At 45.1% G+C, this 13,909-nt stretch overlaps 1 protein-coding gene across 28 annotated transcripts in view; it reads left to right on the top strand.

Moving 5' to 3' along the window:
- Positions 1 to 456: 456 nt before the first annotated feature.
- Positions 457 to 13,909, top strand: part of Kif1b (kinesin family member 1B) — a 134,346-nt gene continuing 120,893 nt past the window's right edge. For 27 of the 28 annotated variants that reach the window (XM_087660161.1, XM_087660153.1, XM_087660157.1 and 24 more), the window contains exon 1: positions 478 to 741. The gene's annotated coding sequence lies outside the window, so the exon portion shown is untranslated. 28 annotated transcript variants of the gene reach the window in all.

Below are 13,909 nucleotides of genomic sequence, written 5' to 3'. Positions count from 1 at the left end.
TGACTCCACACTCGGCCGCTCCCACATAATCCCAGCTTTGGGATGGCATCTGCACCTTCCAGTCCCGCCCTGTCACTGAGACACATTTTGTCCCCTTACGAAGCGGGTCATTCGGCTACACAGGCGCGAATGCTACCCAGCAACACCCTTCGGGGGGTCACCAGGGTGGAAACTCTGGACACCGGCTTCGCCCACCCGGCACGCCCGCACCCGCACCCGCACCCGCACCCGCATCGGCTCCCGTACCACCAGGGGGCGCTCGAGTGTCTCCGTCGCTCCGCCAGCACCTCCCGCCCCCTCTTCCAGACTCGCTTTACTATTGGTCATCTATCTCAAGATTTTCACTTCGATTGGTCATATTCCGCGTCATTCTCGGTTGCTGGGCGGGCCGAGGTGACGCGCGGCGCTCTAGCTCGGGGCGGTGTCCCGCGCCGGCGGCTTCGGGCGGAGTTTGGCGAGCAGCGACGCGGTGTAGTCAGACGGCAGTGGTCCTGGGAGGCGACAGCTCGGGTCCGGGCTTCTCTCTGCTTCTCCGCCGCATCCACCGCCGCGCCCCGGCCTCCCGCCAATCCTCGATGCAGAGCTGGGCGGCCGCGTGATGGGGCTGCGGAGCGGCGCCCTGCGGCTCGCGGCGGCCGCTGCCTGCGCTGAGGTGCGTCGGTGCCCGGCCTCCCGCGCCCCTGCGCGCCGCGGCGTCTTCTGACTCGGCCGGCTCGCCCGTCGGTCCGCAGCGCGGCTGAGGTGAGGAGGCTGAGGAGAGGCTGAGGTGGGGCGGCCGACTGGAGGTGGGCGGTGGTGCCGCGGCGCGGGCGAAGGGGGCCGCTCCCGCGGGAAAGACTCCCGGAGGGTGACGGGCCTGGTGGGAGGGAAGCGAGGAAGCAGCGCGGCCGGCCGGGGCTCCGGGTCCGCGGTGAGAAGCCTCGCCCTCAGTGGAGAGACCTGGCTCGCCGGCTGCGAGCGCCGGGCTTTGGTCCAGCGGCCTGCCGGACTCCTGCAGTGCCCTGCACCAGCCCTCTGCTTTCCCTGGGCTGCCAGGCCCAGCTCTGTCCGCGGGCCAGCAGATCGGTCGCTGTCCCGCCGTATGTGCGCACATTGCAGCTCTGAGGGAGCCGGCCCTGCCCGGCTTGAAGCCAGCCGATCTCTCCCCGCTTCTGCTCTCTCCCACCCCCCACCCCCACCCCCATTGTGGTTGGCATCAGGGTTCCGACTGGGAATGTGGCAATGCCCCTGAGCCCGATGAAGGTAGGAAAGGGCATCCGACAGAGCGGAGGGTGCAAGGGCTGGACGGAGGAAGCTATGCAAAGGGAGGGGGCTTATTGGATGCTGGCCAGATGGGAGGAAGGCTGGTGTGGGCTCGACGTTCAGCCGACCAGGATTACTCTGGCAGCCATATTGGGAGGATGATCTGACAAATCCTTTAGGAGCCAAGTCCGGTTGCTGGAAGGCACCGAGTGACAGCCCTGGCAGCTTTCAGGGTGACTGGCCGCACCAGAAGCCAAGTTGTGGGGGTTGGGAGGCCGCTCGGAGCAAGCTAGTCATTGTTCAGGCAACGCAAACCCTCACCGACTGTAAATGCAAAATCGGGCTCCAAAATCACTTCTTCTCTTTGGTGAATTGCTCTATGAGTCTTCAGGGTAAACTGGCTTGAAGATTCCATTCTCTTTGGGGTGAAATTCTGTGTTTCTGGACTTATCATCGATACCCATTGCTGCTTTGGCCCTCGAAGGCCTGTTGATGCTTTCGCTCTGCGAAGGCCACTTTTCCATATAGGAGGCTCTCGGCGTATTGCATGGCGAGCACAGATTTGCATAGTATCTCAGCATGCAGAGTTGAGGTGAACTGGAATATTCTGGTAGCAGAGGAGACTTGTAGCGGTATCTCTGAGGATGCAGGTTGTCATCTTTGTGGAATCTGGAGGTAGCCTAAATTAGATTGTCAACAGATCTCTTGCTTATGTAGCCCTCGCTGTTCCAAGCAGCTGCTCTGCCAGCACGAAGCATGCTGCTTTGTGTCATGATGTGCCTGGCTTAACCCAGAGGAAAGTGGTGTTCGGCTTCGAATAGCTGTTTAGAAGTGATATCGTAGTCAGTATTTTATTTAAAGGTTAGCATTTTGTGGATTCGGCTTAGTCATAACAGAATTTCAGCTTGTGTTCTAGTCAGAGAAGTGTGGTAGTTGATATTGACTGTGAAGTAATTGGGGCTGTTAATGTTCTATTTGGGGCCAGACTTTGAAGATTACTCATCTTGATGTTTGAAAGTAGATTTAGAAATGATCAATAACTGGCTTCAGGGCAAGCCTGTAAATGCGTTTGCCTATATTTTGATCATGCACAGGACCTGGAGAGATGACGTGACTCTTGTCTGCCTTATGCCCTTTCCTTTAAACTTTATCTGTATATTTGTTTTCGGCAATGGGTGGGAGCTGGATCTCTACCTCAGGTCTTAGATATGCCTACTACTGAGCTATGCTCCCACGCTCCACACTCCCTTTTCTTAATGCATAAGTTCTTTATTTTTTTTCTATTTTAATTGTCTGTCTACTCTAGAGTAACTACAAAAACAAATTCCAATGCTTTTCTATTTCTAAGAGAAGTCAACACACTGTTTTTGTAATTTTTATCGTTAAGCAATCTCAGTAAACTTTCAAGTAGAAACCAATTTTTTTAAAAAAATTTTATTTTTGTGGATGACTGTTTCACTTGCAAGTATAGGTATGCACACTATGTGCTTGTCGGGTGCCCTACAAGGAGAGGTAAGGGTTGGCTCCTCCGGACCTGGAGTGACAGGTGATTGTGTAACGTTATATGGGTGCTGGGAACTGAACCAGGTCCTCCTCAAGAGCAAAAAGTGCTTTTAACTGCTGAGCTGTTTCTCTAGACTAAAGTTAGTGGGTTTTGCAGTACATTAATATTCAAGAAATACAGAATGTTTGTTTTATGATGCCATAGCAAAATAAGAAATAGCTTTAAGTACATGTAGGGAACTGAGATTAAATATAATTTAAGCTTTTGAAAAAAATTAGGCCTGATTATGAAGTGGAGGAAAGATTTCTTGACTCTGTGTAGGCCTTCCCTGTTGGGTATTTTTCTAGAATTTATCCAATTAAATACAGATTTCTTGATTCATCATAGCTCTTTGCTGTTGAGTATTTTTCTAGAATTTTTCCAATTAAATACAGTTTCTGAGGCTTAGGATAGAGTGTTTTCCATTTCAAGACCAGATATGAATGCATTTTCTTTTTTTTCTACTAAATTAGTTCAGGGAATACATTAATGCCCAAGAAGAGTCTGTCAATAGTTTCCAAGGCCAAAGCTTTCTAGCCTTTTTTTTTTTTTTTTTTTTTTTTTTCTGTTTTGGTCTTGTTCTGTGTACAGAATAAAGGACAACAATGAATCCTTACTGCCTTGTTTGTAAACCCCTTCCCAGGCTACTCACTGTAACAAGTCTTTCCCAAGAGTAAGCGTATCCCTTTGGTCCTGTGAGCTGATGTGATGTAATTCACAGTGCCCTGAAGTGAAAGGTGTGTTGTTCCATTCCCAGCGCTCTCTTTGAGAGGGGTCTTGTTTGAACACATAGTAGTAAACTTGAGAACTTCATAGAGAGCGAATGAATATGTATACCTCTAGAACCTTTATTCTGGTGCAGGATAGAAGACGTTAAACAGATGTGGCTGTGATGGGAAAATCTTGTAGAAGGAGCCTTGGACTGCTGAGAGGTTGTTTTGGTTTGGCTTGTTAACAGCTCAGTGATTGGTTTGTTCTCATGCTGGTTAGATGTAAATCCAGCCCAGAGAGAGATTGGGATCTTTATCCTAAAGTAATGTAAGGCCTACCATTCATTCTCAGACTCCTCCTTTTCTCCTTGCAGTTGGCACACTCCCTTTGCTTCTAAAGCCCTTAGTGTGCTGCGGGAGCTTCTGTGATCTTCTCCTTCTCGTGCTGTATAATATTAATGATTTTATGATTGTTTATGGCTGCACATACACTAAAAGGCTAAAAACATCTCTTAGATACAAAACCTTTTTGTGGTTGCAGGGGAAGCTGAGGACTGCACTTGTTAGGCATGTGCTCTACTCAACCCCCAGCCCCATAAAACTTTTCAGTTTAATTTTACACTTTAAAAATTTCATGTCATTTATAACAGAGCTTGTCCTTCAGTTATATAGTCTTCTATCATTTTCTCCTTCGGTCACTTGGGTACCTCTTGGCTTAGTTTTCCCTGGCATTCAAATTTCATTGTTATTTTGTGTTGCTGGGCACTGGGCCCTGGGCTTTGCTTATGCTGAGCTAGGCAGCCTACTCCTGAACTCCAGCCTCAAACAGACTTTTCGCATCATCTTGGCAGATATCAGTGACCACATAAGCAAACAGTAGCGGCAGCAATGACAAAGTCTCGTGCTCGGATTGAGCAGTTCCTGTATGTCAGGCTCTTCTGTATGCACATTTAGTAACCCAGTTCATAGACAGCCAGGCCGAGTACTGTTAGAGTTCTTTCTCATGTGAAGAAACTGAAACATGCTAAACTTCCCCACCTCGACGAGGGCTTAGGTTAGTAACCACTGGGCCGCACTTCTTCCCTTAAAACTCCTTCACTTCTCAAGCTCTGGCTGGGTTCTTTTCTGGTTTCTGTTGTGTCACATTTTCTAACATGTCACCACTTTCAGGTCTCAGGTTCACCTTCTGATCTTAAACCCTGGTCATTTAGAGTTCCCACCTCTGTAGTCTCTTTGCTTGTGCATTTGATGTTGAGTCTCCAAGGTTCTTACTCTCTTCCTTTCCTGTACTGTGACGTCTGGGGTTTGCTGCTCCAGCTCTTTTCTTAGATATCACCATTTGCCATTTTAAATTCTTTCCTCTTCTGAAGGGCCACGAGACACATGCCAGCTTGAGCCATTCCTGCTCTCCATACCTTCTGTTTTTACTCTGTTTCATGGAGAAGCCTCACATAGGGCTGGGTATTGGTGCCACCAGCACTGAGGAGTCCCTGAGTTTGACTTTGATGCTTGCTGAAGCAGGTCTGCTTGGTCCTCTCGGGCTGTTCATAGTGGCTTGAGCCTTCCAGTGCCTCTGCTTAGCAGTGTATCTACCACCGCACAGGAAAAAAGGCACGAGCTCCTTCAACCTCCCCCTTCTCCTTACAAACCTTCCTGCCCTGCTTTTCTTTCCTCTAGCCTGAGAAAGCTTATTCCCCCTGACTTCAGCTAATCCCTTGGCCTGTGCTGTGTGTCACTGTCACTGGCTTCTAATCTTTTGGGATTTGTTTTATTGGATGTTCCTCCTTCTCCTTCACTGACTTTTCCCTGCTGCTCCTTGAGCATGCCTGGCAAGTTCTACCTTAAGGCCCACACTCTGTCTGTAGCCTGGATTGTTCTTTTTCTCTCATCTGCTTGACTAACTCCTTCACTTCTTTCAGATGTTTGCTTAAATCTTACCACCTCGCTCGACACAGTGTCTGCAGACTGAGCCGCGTAACTACATACCACTTAGCTTCTTGGCTTTCCTTGCCTTCCCTCAAGCACACTCATAGTAGCTCAGTTCTAGTGCCTCTTTCTCAGTACAGTGAAAGTTTCTCCAAAGCAGGGATTCCCTATAACGTGTATGCAACGTGTTGAATGAAGCATACAGGAGTGCACAACTTTTCTATTAAAAAATAAAGTGATAAGAGAACAGTCTCTTCTTCATTCCTGCCCCCTTTCTCTAGCTTATTACAGTGTGCATGAGTGGCCCTAGTCCCCTACTTGTTGATACTGCTCTTACTCAGCCCCCATTGCTAGGAGGTGAGGCGGGAGTGGCATACACATTTCGTATCCCTACTCTGGAAGTGTCTCTCACTTAACTTGCTCCGTCCTTGACCTTTTGTCTGCTTTTGTTTGGTGGGGCTGGTTTCACTCTTCTAGGTCCCCTGTGTTTCTGTCCACGTATACAGCTCTTCAGCCCATTAAATACAGAGTTTTGTATACATTTTAAAGGCTTGCTGTGCTGTTTGGTTTTGGTTTTAAGAACTAGCACTTGGATTGTATAACATACATCCCAGTTAAAATAAATAGTAAGATAAGCCATTATGAGAAATTTTTGTTTGTACTTTGTAATGCTTACTGCCTTTGGAAAGTATTTGAGCAAATAACTATATGCTCCACATATAATGAGACTATTAAACAAAAACCCTGTGTGCAGAGGGTTGACTAAAAATACAGCTTGCCTGGACTAATATGGTTATTTAAGTTTAATTTAGAAATTAAGGCAAAAAACAAAAGATAAATCATAGTTTTTAATCTGGCAAAAGAAAAGCTAATGGCTTGTCAAGAGAACTTTTTTGGATGCTAACTTTTAAAGTGGGTCAGGTATTAGTGCATGCTTATAAGCCCAGCACTCAGGAGCCTGAGGCAGGAGGAGGTAAGCCTGGATCGAATAGACCCTGTTTGAAAAAACTAAATTCTACAGACAGTCTAAGGGAGGGTGTTGAGACATCCTAGTACAAAGATGTGTGTGCTGTCAGGTCTCTTTAAAGCTGGTTGTAGGGGTGTATACCTTCAGTCCCAGCAAGGCAGAGGCAGATTTCTGTGAGTTTGAGGCCAACCTGGTCTACATAGCGAGTTTCAGGACAGCCAGAGCTACATAGACTCAGTCTCAAAACAACAACCAAACAATCCTTTTAAAAACTAATCTGTAGGGGTTGGGGATTTAGCTCAGTGGTAGAGTGCTTGCCTAGCAAGCGCAAGGCCCTGGGTTCAGTCCCCAGCTCCGAAAAAAAAAGAAAAGAAAAAAAAAAAAAAACCAAAAAACTAATCTATAGGCTGTCAGGGTGGCTCAGTGGAGGGTGCTTGTTGCTAAGCCTAATGACCTGAGTTTGGTTCTCAGCATTCACTTGTGCAAGTTATCCTCCGACCACCACACACACAAATATAAAAATAAAAATATTAAAAAGTGAATTAAATATAAAAAATAGAGAGAGTGGGGTAGACTCACATTGTTTAGAAACACATACTGTTCTTACAGAGGTATTGAATTTGGTTCTTAGCGTTTACTCCGGGTGGTTCACAACTGCCTGTAATTCCAGCTGCAAGGGATCAGACACCTTTTACTGAACTCAAGTACCTGAACTCACATTTCACATACCCCTACACACACACACACACACACACACACACAAATGTAAAATGCTCTTAAAAATCTAAATTCACATGATTTTCAAGCTGAGAATATAGTATTATAACTAACTTGTTTTTTTTTTTTTTAAGATTTATTTATTTTATTTACATGAGTACACTATAGCTATTTTCAGACACACCAGAAGAGGGCATTGGATCCCATTACAGATAGTTGTAAGCCACCATGTGGTTGCTGGGAATTGAACTCAGGACCTCTGGAAGAGCGTCCTCCATCCTCTGCTGAGCTATCTCTCCATCTAACCTGTTTTCAATGAAAAAGATGGCCGTTTGCATTTAGGACACTGTATTTCAAGCTGATGGGTCATAGGGGCTATTTCCCTCCAAACCCTTGGTGCCTCTCTTAAGCCCCCAGGCTGGGTACTGGACTGCATCTCCAACTCCTGTTTCTTGAGGCATTTCTTTTTTTTTTTTTCCAGAGCTGGGGACCAAACCCAGGGCCTTGTGCTTGCTAGGCAAGCGCTCTATCACTAAGCTAAATCCCCAACCCCGAGGCATTTCTTGATTTCAGAGAAAGAACAAAAAAGCCGTGCCAGCAGTGCAAAGGAGGATCCTTGACTTCACAGTTATAGAAGCAAAACGATATATGTCTGGTACATCTAAATATTGTATCAGGTTATTTTAGACAGTGGGTAAAACAGTTGGGGAGCCTGGCCAAGCCTGCTCAGCCACATTGGAAATTGAAAATCTGATCTGTCAGAGTCTGTCCTGTGCCGTCTGATTGTTGGCATTGAGTTAGGATGGGAAAAGCAGCATTCCTGACATTGGGTCTAGTTTGCACTTCCACCGAATGACCAGAGAATCAAAGACGAAAAATATACACGTGCCTTTCCTTTTCTGCCTGTTCTCTCTCTTTCTCTCCTCCCCACCCCCTTTCTTACAATTGGGCCATTTTACAGTATAGCCACGGTCCTAAAACTTGCCGTGCCTTTATTGAAGTTATTAGATAGAGCAATGCATCCGTGTTTTATACAAAGGAACAGTTCATAGTCTCTCTTTAAAGGGTTATTTACTTTATGTACATGAGTGCTCTATCTGCATGTACACCTGCAGGCCAGAAGAGGGTGTCGAATCCCAACATAGATGGTTGTGAGCCATCATGTGGGTGCTGGGAATTGAACTCGGGACCTCTGGTAGAACAGACAGTGCTCTTAACTGCTGAGCCATCTCTCCAGCTCCATAGTATCTCTTTTTTTTTTTTTTTTAAATCTTCAATGTTCTTTTTTTTTTTTTTAAGATTTATTTATTTATTTTTTATATGAATACACTGTAGCTGTCCTCAGGCACACCAGAAGAGGGCACTGGATCCCATTACAGATGGTTGTGAGCCACCATGTGGTTGCTGGGATTTGAACTCAGGACCTCTGAGAAGAGCAGTCAGTGCTCTTAACCGCTGAGCCATCTCTCCAGCCCCCCATAGTATCTCCTTTTAATTTTTTTTATTTATTTATTTATTTATTTATTTATTTATTTTATTTTATTTTTTTCAGAGCTGGGGACTGAACTCAGGGCCTTGCACTTGCTAGGCAAGCACTCTACCACTGAGCTAAATCCCCAACCCCTCTTTTTAATTTTTAAAATGATTTATTTTCATTTTATGTGCATTGGTGTTTTGCCTGCGTGTGTGTCTGCCAGATCTCTTGGAATTGTAGTCCTAGACGGTTGTGGGTTGCCGGGAAGAGCTGCTGCGCTCTCTCTCCAGCCCCTATTTGTAGTGTATCAGAGAATTCTCTACTGTGGAAATTTGCTTCACTCTGTGATATGTTTATTATTTATTTGAAATGTAGTCTAGTTTACTGTAGGCTAGCTTTGAACTCTTGTGTAGTAGAGGCTGCTCTTGGATTCCTGTTTTCTTGCTTGCCTTCCCTTCTCAAGTGAATGAGCCACCCTACCTAGCTCATTCATTTTCTTTTTTTTTTTTTTTTTTCCTTTTCTTTTTTTTCGGAGCTGGGGACCGAACCCAGGGCCTTGCGCTTGCTAGGCAAGCGCTCTACCACTGAGCTAAATCCCCAGCCCTGCTCATTCATTTTCTTAAAAAGTAAGGTCTCATCCAGCCAACGTTGGCACTCACTGTGTACTCTAGGATAACCTTGAATTCCCAGTCTTCCTTCCTCTACTTCACTCGTGTGTGCCTTTTTTGTTTGCTTTGTTCTTTAAATTACACATCATTTCTTGAAAATATAACTCGGTCACAGGCATGGCAGTACATGCTTTTAATCCCAGTCATTTGGGAGGCAGAGGGATCTCTATGAGTTAAAGGCCAGCCTGGTTATGTAAATTCCAGGACAGTCAGAGCAACAAAATGAGACCCTATCTCATCTATTCTTTGATGTCAAACTGTTGTTTTAGAAAGTTGGCTAATTGAACTATAAAAACTAGATTAAGGTAGCTATTGAAACAAACACCTGCCCAGTCTCAAACTTTATGCATCTCAGTGAATTTCTCACACTTTGTTTTAGGTCCACTTTTTTGTTTTATGTGTATAAATGTGCACCATGTGGTGCTTGGTGCCCATGGAAATCGGAAGAGGTGTGGGACCTTCTGAACTGCAGTTACAGACGGTTGTGAACCTCTGTCTGCATGTGGGGAATCAAACCTGGTCCTCTGCAAGGACAACATGTGCTCTTAACTGCTGAGCTGTCTCTCCAGTCTCTTTCAGTGACTTCTCTTCAGTAGTAATTGTAAAAGACTGTTTCTTGGTTAAAATATGTGTCTTTCAAAAAAATTCTTTAACTTAAATTTTCTTTTTAATGTATAAGTGTTTATTTTGTGTGAATGTTTGTATAGATGTCTATGCAGTACCTCTGCAGGCCAGAAGAGGGCATTGCATTCCCCCTGGGGCTGGAGGTACTTGATAGTGAGCCACCATGTGGGTGCTGAGGATCGAACTCAGGTCCTCTGAAGAGCAACCGGTGCTCTTACCCACTGAGCCATCTCTCCAGCCCCTACTCTGTGTTTTAGGAATATAATTCTACATGCTTTCTTTAGAAAAATGGATATGACAAAAATATATTAACCCCAAACAAATCAAAAAAGCTTGGTGTGGTAGTTTGGTTTTCTATTGCTGTAGTAAAGACCTTGAATAAAAGCCACTTGGCTTGGAAAGGCCTCTTTGGCTTACAGGTTACATCACATCACTTGGAACTGAAGGAGGGACCACCAAGAATACAGCTGGCTTGCTCCCAGCTCCTCGTTCCATCTGCTTTCTTATATAACACAGGCCCACCTGCCCGCGGGTGGCACTGCCCATAGTAAGCTGGGCCCTTCCCATATCAGTCACCTCCTAGGAAAATGCCCACAGGCTTGCCCAGAGCTGGATCTTATGGAGGCTTTTTCTCAATTGACGTCTTCTCTTCTCAGATGTCTCTGTTAGACTAGCCAACACATCTGGTATTATTTATAATAAATATTATTCATTTCTATTTTTCACTTTGCAGAATAATCAATTTGCTCTCCTTATTCCTAATAATACTTGTTGTCTCTGAGGGCAAATGGAAATCTCACAAGATCAAAGACAAGGAGGCAAAATTTGAGAAATATTCAATTAGTAAACTTAAACATCCCCCCCCCCCCCCCACTTAGACAGGGTTTCTCTGTGTAGCCCAGGCTGTCCTGGTCTTTGTAGACCAGGCTGGCCTTGAACTCACAGAGATCCACCTGCTCCTGCCCACCAAGTGCTGAGATTGAAGGTGTGTGCCACCATGCCCAGCAAATGTCAGTGTTTTATGGTCTCTTTAATGTTAGTGAATGCTTCTGGAGTTTTTGCTCCAGTCTACATTATTAATGCTTTAAACTATTCCATAGACTGGGGTGTATACATGATTTAGAGTTGTTACCTGTCCAGCAGCTTTTCTTGTGTGTCGTGTGCACGCTTGTGTGTTTATATGTTTGCATGTGCACATATGTGGAGACCAGACAACCAACTTAGGAGTGGTTTCTCAGTACTCATCCACTGTTTTTTGAGCTAGGTCTTTCATTGGCCTGAAGTTTATGATGAGCGTGGTTGCTGGCCAGCAAGCACCACAGGTCTTCTGCCTCTGCTTCCTTGGCTCTGGGACTGGATGGGTTTCATTTTTGAGAAAGGGTCTCACTTGGCTGGCTTGGACCTCATTCCATAGACCTGATCATAAAGGTGTGTCTGACCAGCCCCCGACTCCTGAGTGCTGGAGTCACACCTGGAATTCTCTGCTGGACGACACCTGTCCTAGAAGACTATAGTTATAGGTAATTTATGCAGTAACTTTTTATAGTTCAATTAACTGTAATTTCAATATGGTACTAAACATAGTCTGATTTACCACAGAGTTAAATTTAAAAGTATGTGTTGTCTATGTTTTCACATGTTCATATTGTTGTGGGAATGTTTGCCTCCCCACTTATTGCATTTCGTGGGAAAGGAAAGTTTAAATGGATCAGAATGTAGCTTGGTTGGTAAAATGCTTGACTAGTGTGCATGAAGCCCTGGATTTGATCCACCTCGTAGAGATGTGGTGGTGTGTACCTATAGTCTGAATACTTGGGAGGTTGGAGCAGGAGGATCAGAGGTTTGAAGAAGGGAGGGAGAGAGGGGGTTACAAATATATTGTTTCCCAATCAAAAAGGAATTTGATGATTAACAAACAGGGATGTGGAATGGAAAGAAATTTTATAGCTAGAAGCTACGTAATTTCATGGCTGATTAGATGAGTAGAGGAGGCAAGCTTGTATTTGGTGAGAGCTATTTTGGCCTTGTTTGTGTGCAGTTGAATGAAATCCGGGCAGAAGAATTAGGGAGGGGAACTAAGCTGCCTGCAAAATGATGGTGTGAGAAGATGGAGATACTCGTGCTTTAGTTCACAGTTGCAAGCCTTTTGTGTCAGAAGCAGGGTAAAGAGGAGTCAGTGTTTGTTCTTTGATTTCTAAGTCTGAAGCTTTGAGAAATTTACTAGGTCCTAGGTAGAACACAAAAAAGAAAAACTCTTAAAAACAAACCAACCTTTTTTAAAATTTAAGTATTCAAAATACCTGCCAACATTTTAGCAATCTTTTTTCTATTCCTGGTTATCTAAAAAAAATCATTTTTACAACTTCATGACTGAAAATCATTGATTTTGGTTGATAAATTATATGTTTTTTAAGACCTTCTTCTCCCTAGTTTTGCTGTTTGAAGAAGTTGGGTGACTTGTTCAGTATTTCTTCCCCTGTCCTGGATTTGGATAGCATCTCTGTGTTACCACTTAGCTGCATTATTCGGGTCTATGGTCAGGGGTCCTTGTGAGTGACTCTGAAAGACCCGAGTGTGGCAAGTGCAGGAGTCGGGCTGGAGCATGGGTCTCGTCCTTTGGCTTTGGTCTTGGATTCCTACAAATGAGAGTGACACGAAGTCATACTTTGGGAAGGTAGATTTGATTTTGGGGCTGGACTCTTGCTTCGTAAGCATGGCTGCCTGAGTTCTGATCTGCAGCACCCAGCCTTAATGGCCTGAGACTAGTGCTGCACCAGATGGCAACAGAGACAGGAGGATTGCTGGGGCTCACTGGCCTGCCAGCTTAGCTGAACACCAGTGAGGTCCAGGTCTGTGGATCCTGTCTCCAGGGACTGTGATACAGCAGGACTCTCATCTTCCTCCAGCCTCCATCGGCCACAAAGTGTCCTTTGACACACAGAATACATACATTGAAAAAAAGAAAGCCAGTGCTTGGTGCCTGCCTTAGAACTGTTGAGTGCTGGCCAGTGACTATTTTATGGTTATTGCTTTTTAGTTCTGTTTCATACACCCCTGCTAAAGGACTTGGATCAAAACTGAAAGCCCAGGAGGACAGTTCCTTTGTTGCAAGGACCCTAGGCATGGAGTAGAGCATAGATGGGAGAATGAGAGAGAGAAAAGCAGGGCCTGGAATTCTAAGCATTTGGGAGGTGAGGCAGAGAGGATGGAGAATTTGATCCAGCCTTGGCTACATAGTGAACCTTATTTCCAAAAGAGCTCGAGGGTGAAGGCAGGAGAATTGGCAGACTGCTAGTTGGGGAGAAACTAATTTTTGGATATCATAAGAGTTAGAATGATTAATTACACTTCAGAGTCCTGGGGGAATTGAAATGTTGCTGTGATCTTTCTCTCCTTTCCTCCTCCCTTCCCTCTCCATTTCTCCTCCTCCCTCTGTATGTATGCACTGATGTATGTATGCACTGACGTATGTATGCACTGATGTATGTATGCACTGATGTATGTATGCACTGACGTCTGTATGCACTGACGTCTGTATGCACTGACGTCTGTATGCACTGACGTCTGTATGCACTGACGTCTGTATGCACTGATGTCTTATGCACTGATGTATGTATGCACTGATGTATGTATACACTGATGTATGTATGCACTGATGTATGTATGCACTGATGTATGTATGTACTGATGTATGTACTGATGTATGTATGTACTGATGTATGTATGTACTGTATGTATGTATGCACTGATGTATGTATGTACTGTATGTATGTATCTATCCCTTCATCCGCCCATTCACCCGGTGACTGAACCTAGGACCACTGAGTTTATCTCTGACTCTTTTATTCTTTTTTTTTTTTTCCGGAGCTGGGGGACCGAACCCAGGGCCTTGCACTTGCTAGGCAAGCGCTCTACCACTGAGCCAAAATCCCCAACCCCATCTCTGACCCTTTTAAAAAGTTTTATTACGAGACAAGGTTTTATTGGGTCAAGTCTAGGCTGCTGTTGAGCTAGCAAACCTTATGGTTTAGTCCTGTG

This window comes from Rattus norvegicus, chromosome 5 (assembly GCF_021556685.1).
Source record: "Rattus norvegicus strain SHRSP/BbbUtx chromosome 5, alternate assembly SHRSP_T2T, whole genome shotgun sequence".
NCBI lineage: Eukaryota > Metazoa > Chordata > Mammalia > Rodentia > Muridae > Rattus > Rattus norvegicus.
Note: the sequence above shows the minus strand (reverse complement) of the source record. Positions and strands in the feature narration are given on the sequence as shown.